Here is a 10204-nt window from a genome sequence, read left to right on the forward strand (position 1 = left end):
AAGATGATGCTAACTGCCTACCTTTTGGCAAAAGCAAACATATGCTCCTAAATGCCAAAATCAAGGAGAAAAATGTTTCTTCCACAACTGCGTAGGCAAGCCTATCTGCTGGCTACAAAGAAGAGAAATTGGATGGCTTATGAGGAGTTTCCACAGATAAATGGCCCTACTGCCTGGACTGGAAGCAGATCCACTCATCTTCCAACTTAAGACTACAGCCATCAGTTTCCACAAGGACTGAAAACTCCAGAACAGGGATCAGCACCACCAGCAAGCAATAGTCTTTCCTCAGATGATGCCTTTGCATACTGTTCCCTCTATTACACTCTTCACCCATGGAATTGGAGAAAGAGTTGAATAACGCTATGAACACTCACAGCATTTCTTGTTCAATCGTCTTACCAGCCTTTGAACTAGCATGCAGCTGGCAGAGGGAAGAAACCACTCAGAAAAAGAAGAAAAACATGACATAATTCTGAAATTGACGTCTTCATAGTACACTTCCTCCTAGAATTGAAGGTATGTTACATCAAACACACATGAGAGTAGGAGGGCTGCCTTAGAGATAGATCGTTGCTTTAAACTCCCTCTTCTTAGAACCATGTTCAAGGATCGTTCTCTTAGCAAGGGAATATCCACTTTTTAACAAAAAGCTTACCTTGAAATCACTAGCCAAAAAAGGTGAACCTAATAATTGAAATAAATTGGTAAAGATCTCATTGGACAGGCAACAGGGTGTGACAAGAAAAGCCCTAATTTAGAAGTCAAAAGATGTGAACTGTACTCCCAGGGTTGAAACTTACTAACCACATGACCCCTTGCAACTTCTCATTTTTCTGAATCTCATTCCAGTTTTTTTCTCAATAAATTGACATGAGCTAGGAAGAGGTATTTAATGAGCACCTACTTACTACATATACTTAACATTATTCCACCGAATTTAATCCTCTTACAAATCCGAAGGGTAAGCATTTTTTTTTCCATTTTAGAATTGGATAAAACAGAAGCTTTAAATGGTGAAATAAATTGCTCAGTAGTACCCGGCTATTCTCCCTTCCATCCCCTTGTCCTGACCTTATTTTGAACGTTTTCCTTTTCACCTTAAGCATTAGAGCTGAAATTTGAAATCAAGTAGATTTGACCACAAAGGATGAGTTTCTTCCACTATTAGTATGCCTGCTATGTCCTCTCAGGGCTATTGCAAGTAACAAGGAAGATAACCTATGTGTAATGCACTTTGGAAATGTTAAAGTTCTATACATATATCTGGTTTTGGTAACAACAAATAGTAATTCGTATAAAGAGGAAAGCTATAACTGGGCATGCTTTCTTCAAAGAATCAGTACGGTACCAAAAGGAATTAATCTTTTAATCTCCCTTCCATCTCCTTGTTCTGACCTTATTTTGAACATTTTCCTTTTCCTCACAAGTCCCCTGTTTCTCAGGCACACATTCAGATGTATCCCAGCCAGCTCATCACAATGCATGCACACGGAACAAGCTGATGGAAGCAAGTGATCCCATCCTCTACAAATGCTCGGTGTGGGAGGTACCTAAGCAGGCATCACCAGGCTCTTACCTTCCATCAAGATGTATCACATCCCCTTCTCCAGCACTCATCAAGACTGCACGCAGATGCTATGGACTGTGAAGGAGGCAGCAAACTATAAATGCTGGACTCTCCATTCAGGGACTTAAAGCATAGCCAGTAGATAGCAGTAAATAATTGTATGGAGTTAATCAGAATAAAATCAATTGTTGTGATCAGGGTAGGGGGGGTATGAGGGAAGCTGTTTAATTTTAAAATACCAGTAATACAAGAAGACTAGTGTGAGAATGTGCATGTGTGTGTGTGTGTGTGTGTGTGTGTGTGTGTTTGAATAAGGCAAGTTTGTATCTAGAAAGGTCTGAAATTAGCAGTGTCCCTGTACAATCCAAGAGAAATAGATGAGAATTTTGTTTTTTTCTGATACTAGCTAAAAATATAAATTTGCTTGACTGGCCTAAGAGAGCATGGATAGAAGGTTTCGAACAGTCTGTAACATAGCTGCAGTTCCAATTTCTTCTTCTTGTCTTTTTACCTCTCATCAGTTTTAAGACCCTCTTTGTCAATTAAGTGTGCTTCAGGTCAGGGCAGGTCAAGGCCCAAGATTTTGCCTAAAAACTTGTAGGAAATTCATATCACTGAGAAACATCAATTTTATATTCCAAATCAAGCATCCATCATCCATGTCACATGTGGACAATATTCAAAAAACTCCTACTATAAAAGAACTATTAAAACCACAAAGATAAAAACACTGCCGCATTTATAGATTTTTTAAAAAATGCCACTCTAAGTAAGAATGAAATCAACTTTCTGAAAACCCACTGTCTCCAGGGTTACTATATAACGAAATTTACAATAATTGCCATGAGTTTTGGACCAACCAGGTGCCAGGCCAGGCACTGTGCTACCCATGTTACTTGAATGATCCTATTTCATCTTCCCAAACACCCAAAGGGCTTATTGTGACCATTAGACTCCCTATTTTGTGGCTGGTTGGGGGAGGAGAGGGGAAACAGCATCTGAAAGGTAGGATAACTTGCCCAAGTACACAGAGCTAACACATGGCAGAGCCAGAGTCAAAACCAGGTAAGTTCTCCTTTCTCAGCCTGTAGCTAACCCAGGTATCTGCACGGCAGAGCAGCAAAATGCTTCGCGTGACGCCCGGGTTCACAATTTCACAACCAGGGGGTGGAAGAAAGACAGGCTGGAGACTGGTTCTTAAGGAAAAGAGCAGAAGTTTGCTTTTATGTTTGCGATTTTTTTCTTTAATTCAGCTTCCTTGTTCCTTCCCAGTATTTAAAAGTGGAAGGGGGCTATATGGTTCTATGAAGTCAGCTCTTCCTAAATGAGAGGCTTCCTGTGCCCCGCAGGACCACTTCTCCGCCTCCTCCGGGGCTGGGGAGAAACTGTGAGTACCACAGGGGGTCACTGGCGACGGGCTGTCCCTCACCTCTCCCCCGACTCCGCGAGGAAGTGGTCTGACACGCTGGACACCGTGGGCAGGGGCATGTTTCTGAGAAAGCAGGTCAGAGGAAGAGGGAGTGAGGCTGCAGGCAGCATTTTCCCAGGCTGTCACGGCTGTGGGCTGGGAGCGACGTGATACCAAGTGGGCATGCTGGGACACACTGCCTCCTTCTATCCTCACAGTTTACAGCAGCGCTCTGGAGAAACCAAGGCGAAGCGTTGGGGAGGTGGGGACGGTGCTGAGGAAATCAGGGGTAGGTCCCTCAACGGGCTGGAGAATGGGGGCAGCAACGAGCAACCGTCCCACAACTGCGTTACTTAAAGCCCTGCAAAGCAAAAATGGAGCTCTGGACAGCCAGGTTCGAATCCTGGCCTCAGCACTAACTAGCAGTATGATCTATCTATCGTAGCCGCTGCCCGTTCTGTGCCTCAGTTTCCCCTTCTGTAAAATAGGAGAATTGAAGGAATAGATCTCTAAGAATCCATCTACCCTGAGATTCTGCGGCTGAGTGATCCTTCGGAACCTTCACGGCAGCGCGAGACTCACCTTTCTTGGGAAGCTGAGGGGGCTCAGCAAACGCAGCGCAGCGGGGATAGGCGCAGGGTCACCCGGCACTGCTTCTTTCCGCGCCTCTGGCCAAAGCGGAGCCCTGGGGACCCTGGTGCGGGCAGTATTCCCCTATGAGCCTCTTACTTTCCGCCGCACTTTCTTTTCCCCCCTTTGGGGCTCCTCCCCCGGAGCGGCGCGATTGGCCGCGGCCACGCAGCTCAGGCTCCACCCGCCGCCTTGGCTCGCGATCCACCAGTGCTCTGGGCTTCCAGGAGCTGCGGCCGCGGGGCGGCACCTAGGGCAGTCCCGCCCGCAGCAAGGAGGAGCCGCGCCGGGCCGGCCTGAGGGCGGATGCGAGGCTGCGCTCGGCCCCGTCGGCGCCCTGCCACAGCCCGTGCGAGCTTGCGCGCGCAAGGAGACGCGAGGACCGGTCCTGCGGTTCAGCTGGGCGCACCGCCAGGCGCTCCGCCAGGCGCTCGGGAAGACACGCCCCTCACTGTACACACAGGCGCACACATGGGCTCAGTACAAGTCCCCCAGTTGAGATCTGTGCCATCCTACTTTTTCTTCCCGTCTCTGTGTATTTAGCAATCATGCTGCGAGGCCATGAGTCAATTCAGGCTACACGTTTTTCGCGGCCACCTTGTGCCAAGCACAGAGCACGACAGGAAGAACCAGAGATTCTGTCTCGGTAGTCCAGGTGGGAGCTCTTGCTGTCTTGAAGTGACAGTCATGGGAACAAGCAATGGGGTCATGGCAGCAGGAATGAATCTGTATTGTCCGCTGGTGTATACCCAGTGCCTAGCACAGTGCCTGGTACAAAGTAGGCACTCAGTACACGTATGGTGAATGAGTGCACGAATAAATAATAGGTTATAAGAGAAAATAATCTCAAAAGAATTATTTCCCTTTCATCCATTCCCATTTCTCCAGGTTTTTGCAAAAACCTTCAGCTGCCCTCTCCCATTCTAGATGGTGGTCAGTATAATCATCCTGAGAATCTTTATGGTGGCTTTCATTAAGTCAGCTTAATGCTTGTTCAAGCACCTTCTGCTGTTACCTGTGGGTAGTCCATCGTGATTTATTCCTGACTGGAAAGGCTCTTCCTGACTCCTTTCCATTTCTGAAACTCCGTAATAAAGACAGTCTTCACACGTGCCTTGCTCATCGTATCTCCTTGACTTTTCCACTCCTAGAGTTACCTAATTGAATCTTATTTATTTATTTATTCAAAAAAATTGAGATTCAGAGAATGCATTTAAGGAGAAGGGGAAAAGGATGTGAAAGAAGAAAAGGGCCGGATAAGTGGGGGCTGGAGGGGAAGGAAAGGAACTAGCTGATGATGCCAGTCCTGCTAAAGATGCACAGCGACACAAAACTCACAGACTGCCCCCGCTCTGGTGGAGTTTTGCTTCCCAAGGTGAAAAAACAGTGTGGTCAAAGCCATAGAAACATGCATGTTTATTCACTTCTTGATATCACTTATGCAAATTAATCTCCCCAAATTATTATTTATCTCTGCATACCTGGCACATAATTCGTGCTCACAACATTGTTACTGAACCAAAGAGGAAATATTTAAAATAATTTTAAAAATTACCTGTATGAAGCAAAATTAAAACTGGTTTTTTATTTATTATTCATTCATTAAACATTGTGGGCCCCAACTTTTTTAATATAGAACAGTTATCAAGCACTTATATAGTGTTTACAAAGTAACAAGCACAATCATAAGGACATTGTATATATTAACTCATTTAACCCTCGTAACAACCTATAGGGTACTATCATTATCTCCAATTTATAAATGAGTTAAAGAGAAGTTACATAACTTGACCAAGGCTATAGGCCCACGAGTGGAGAATGCAAAACAAGAACTGAGTCAATCAGTGTTCATGCTCTTAAACAGCCACTACACATTCTCGTGTGCTACATAAAGCCAGGCAGATGCTGGTAATTTAGAATTAAACCAGATGTGGTCCTGGACTTTGAAGAGCTACTTATAGCTTAATGAAAATAACATTAAAATTAATAATTGTGTAATCATATAGAAGAATAATCGCAGTATATTGCAATTTGAAGACAACATAAATGACTGGAAATGAAAATTATTAGTTAACCAATGCTTTATATTTACACAATGAAGTATTTGCGGTCATAATTACCATATTATGGAAATATATATACAAAGAAAAATTCTTTAAATATAATTAATAGCATTGAGTAAAATTATGGAGATATGGACAGCAATTGATAAGAACGTGAAAAATGTTGATATGTTAGGATTATGGGGGTATATACATACTTTTTCTTTTTAAATTTGTTTAATATCAATAACCATAACAATTGTAACAATTGAAAAACTGTTTTCTTTATTTATTGATTGGAGAAAAAAATAATTTTTAGAGATGGGTCTTGCTCTGTCGCCCAGGCTGGAGTGCAGTGGCATGATCACAGCCCACTGCAACCTTGGACTCCTGGGCTCAAGCAATCTTCCTGCCTCAGTCTTCTGAGTAACTGTAACTACAAGTGTGTGCCACAGCTCCAGTTAAGTTTTTAAATTTTTTTGTAGAGACAGAGTCTTGCTATGTTGCCCAAACTGGTCCCCAACTCCTGGCCTCAAGTCATCCTCCCACTTTGGCCTCCCTAAGTGCTAGTATTATAGGCATGAGCCATTGCGCCCAGCCAAGAAAAATGTTTTAAAACCTTACCCATTAAATATCTATCATATACTAGGCATTCGACGAATAATAGTTGCTTAAATGAATAGATGAATGAATAAAGGAATGAAGCTGCAAACTCATTGGTGTCAGTGCCTAACAGTGCTATAAGAGATGGCAAATAAAATATTTTCAACTGATTGAAGTATTTGGAAAGGCATTATTCTCTTCTCTCTGCTACTACCCTCCACCTCATTTTTTTTATATTATCACTAATTATCTTGCCATAGTTATAAGGGACCTCAGGATTTTGCTAGTTCTTTGAATCAACTCTAATCACACTTCGTTCCTAAAACTCCACAATCAAGGTGTCTAATGATTTTCGCTTTGCAAAATTCAATGGTCAATTCTCTGTCTTCATTTTATTAATACTTGACGTATTAGCAGCGTTAGACAGTTAATCTGCTGCTCCTTCACACTCATTCTTACTTGACTTCTTGTTTTCCATCTGTTTCATCTGCTGCTCTTTATCAGACTCCTTTGTTGAATTCTCTACCTCTTCATGATCTCTGAAGGTTAAAATGTCTTAGACCTCAATCCTTTCAGTGCTTATATTCTCTCCCCAGGGGATTTTATCCAGACATAGAGCCTGATAAAATATCAAAATAATGACCTGCAAATTTGAATCTACAGCCCAAAACACAGACACTATATACCAGATTGCCTCCCTCATATCTCTTCATAGATGTTTCATATATATCTCAAACGATACATGTTCACAATCAAACTCTTTATTTCTACCTCTCATCAAACCATCTCCTCCCCCAGTCTCCCCAGCTTTGTAAGAAGCACCATATTTTACCCAGTTGCTGAGGTCAGAAAGTTGCAGTTATCACTTTCTTTCTCTCATTGCTCATTTGCAATTCATCTATACACCTGTTTCCTCTACATTCAAAACACATCTCAAATCCAACCACTAATTCTCTTCTTCATCACAACTACCACCATAGTACTAGTCATTGTCATCTTGCCCCTGCTTAAACTCTTGCCCAAAGAGTCTATTCATATTTCAGAGACCCTTGTAAACGGTAAACAGAATAAATACAGTCTAGTGATTAAGGGCAAGGACTCTGAAGCCAGACTGCCTAGATCCAAGTTCAAATTCTGTAACATGTTGACACAACATGCTGAAGTTATTTAACTTCTTTTTGTCACAGTTGCATCTTTTGAAAAACTATAGAAACAATAATAATAAATACATCAGGGTGCTATTTTAAAATTAAATGACCTTATATAAGTAAAACACTTGGAATAGGGATTGGCATCTATAAGGATTACACAAACATTATTTTTTATAAGAAATATTATGTCATACTCTGCTCTCAAATATTCAGTGGTTTCTCGTCATGATTAGGTAAATTTCCACAGTGCTGATTGTGGACTGAAAGGGCCTACATGATCTGGCACTGAGCTGCCTCTTTAAATCTCTCATTGCTTGTTCCTTGCTGTTGCCCAAGCACACTAACATGTTCCCATCCCCGGGCATTTGCACTTACTGTTCTCCCTTCTTGGAATGCTGCTTCCCGTGGCTTGCTCCCTCATTTTATTCATATCTTCCTTTATGTCCCTACTCAACTGTCACCTTCTCAGTAAAACCTTTCTTGGCAACCAAATCAAAGAATATAATACTCTCTATTATGTTACATTGTAATTGATTTATTTGTGGAATGCTTTTCTAACTAGAATACAATCTCTAAGAGGATAATAAAATGTTTCCCTAGCAAATGGACAGTACTTGGCATGTAGTACTTATGTAGTACTTATTTAATAAAATTTGAATTACGAATCTTGTCCAAAAGTCTCATGGTTAAACCAAGACCCCAAAATATTAAGAGACTAATTTATTGCTCTCCTCCTTTGATTTATATTTTGGGGAGGCCAGAATAACTAGAAGAGAAGACATAAGTAAAACAAATTGCTCTTTTCTTTCTTTCTTTCTTTCTTTTTTTTGCTGGATGCAAGGTAAAGAAAGTATAGTATAGAGACATTTTACTTTGAACTTTTGAAAGAAAGGTGAAGGACAGGACTGAGCCAAGATAAAAACAAATGTGAAAAAGTAAAAAAGTAATTATGTTACCTTCCATACCCTTTTATGTTTTCACCTTTTATACCGTCTCAGCTCTTTTTTCTTCCCACCCTACCTGACCCGCATTGCTGTTCTCTAGCTGTCCAAAGTTTCCCGTGCAGTACTCAGTTATTCCTGTCCCCACACCTCCTGGGGTGCCACGTGTTCCCAAGTCATTTCTCCCTCTTCCTCCTTATTGCTTCTGTTTCTGGTGAAAGCCCTCTTCTCTCAGTTTGGGTCAGCTAGATGTTGGAAAACAAACCGATTAAACAAAGTTACGTTTAAGGTGTAGATTACTAAGAGCTCAACCCTATCTTGTTAGAGGTACATGCTCATTTGCCTAAACACATATATCTAACCATAGAAATTCAAGTAGTTTGGAAGAAGAAATTCAGCTGCACCATGGCAGGCTTTCCTCATTCCTATATCCCTCAGCCTAGCAGACTAGGTTATGTGTGGCCCTGAAAGAAGAGAGAAGAAAGGGAAACTCCGGGATCCCATCCAAAACTCTTTATCTGCAGAGGGCTGGAGGTGAGCTCCATAGATGGGCACTGCTTCCACATGGAGGTACCAGAGATAAACACAGCCCAACGTCAGTTAAAGTAGTGAAAACAGATTTTATTTAGCTACTACTGACAGTAGAGAAAAGACTTCAGCTCCATTCTTATTTATGCAGAGGTAAGTTAACATTTTAATGGGAAAATGAGGGAGGGGGTAGAGTAAGGGCTCAGTAGAGTCAGAGAAGTAAAAAAAATAGATGGGTTTGGCCAGTGTGAATGACCAGCTGTGCCAGCTATGTGGGCTACTTGGTAGTTATTGCAGTTAGGATTCTCTCCTCCCACAGAGACTAGGGGACAGAAGTCCTGTCCTTCCTGATGATTGTGTTTAAAGGAATGGCTTTTAGGTCCTTGAGAGAGACACTAGTGAGTTGTAAAAGATACACATTCACAATAGCAACCTCTTTTAAGTAAACTGCTCCAAAAAAAGGAGGACCGGAGTAACCTATCATCAGGTATGGCTAGAACAAATAGCAATCTCCTGGCAGAGTTGAGATTTCTCAGGCAGGCATTTTAATGGGAGGCTAGGATCATCCTAGGGACATGACCTTATGCTGCCGGAAGCTGTGCTGAAGTTTGGTCAAGTCTCTTAGTGCAGGGGTTTAAGTAGGGTTGCTATGTGCGGAGAGTTCTGCAGTTCTCAGAGGTCAGTACTTTCTCCCACAGGATACTTGCAGTAGCAGAATCAGAATCCCGTTTCCTGTGTTTCTTCTCCTTTAAACTGGTTTTTCCTCCTGTGGAATGCTTGTCTTCACGGTGATGCTCTTCTAGTGCCATCACAGGGGCATATCAGTGACGGTGACAGGCAAAGGCATGTTTTCTAAAAGATAGCCTGAGTCTACCCGGCCTATGGCCAAAAGCTCCTGGAGACTGTTAGAAAAGACCTAATTTTCTCTCCTCACATTTCTCCTTCCAAACAGAAGCTTTGAAGCAAAGGTCAGGATTTTAATAAAGTCTTGGAGGATGGTTATTATGCAATGTTGACACTTCACTACAGCAGGAAATTTAAAGACAAGAACTTTACATGCAAAAAGGGAAAACTTACTTTCATAGTTCTAACTTGGCCTTGTACATAGTTAACAAATTTACCAGCTTCCAGCCTCCAAAATCTAATCTAAATGGAAGACATGTTCTTCATATGGGTACCATCATCTGTGTTATTCCATACATTAAACCACTTCCTTAGGGCAGACCCAATCTAAATTGGTCACCATCTGGTGACTAACAACCAGTCAGGGCCAGTTAAAATCATGCTAATATGTTCTTTTCCCTACAGCAATATGAGTGGATTGTGCCATT

At 42.0% G+C, this 10204-nt stretch overlaps 1 protein-coding gene across 1 annotated transcript in view; it reads right to left on the reverse strand.

The window, feature by feature from the left end:
* Nucleotides 1–3736, reverse strand: part of IL1RAP (interleukin 1 receptor accessory protein) — a 133712-nt gene extending 129976 nt beyond the window's left edge. Inside the window, exon 1 of the mRNA XM_012642529.1 lies at nt 3561–3736. The gene's annotated coding sequence lies outside the window, so the exon portion shown is untranslated. The remainder of the gene's footprint in view (nt 1–3560) is intronic.
* Nucleotides 3737–10204: the final 6468 nt, after the last annotated feature.

This window comes from Propithecus coquereli, unplaced genomic scaffold (assembly GCF_000956105.1).
Source record: "Propithecus coquereli isolate 6110/MARCELLA unplaced genomic scaffold, Pcoq_1.0 Scaffold10, whole genome shotgun sequence".
Classification (NCBI taxonomy): domain Eukaryota; kingdom Metazoa; phylum Chordata; class Mammalia; order Primates; family Indriidae; genus Propithecus; species Propithecus coquereli.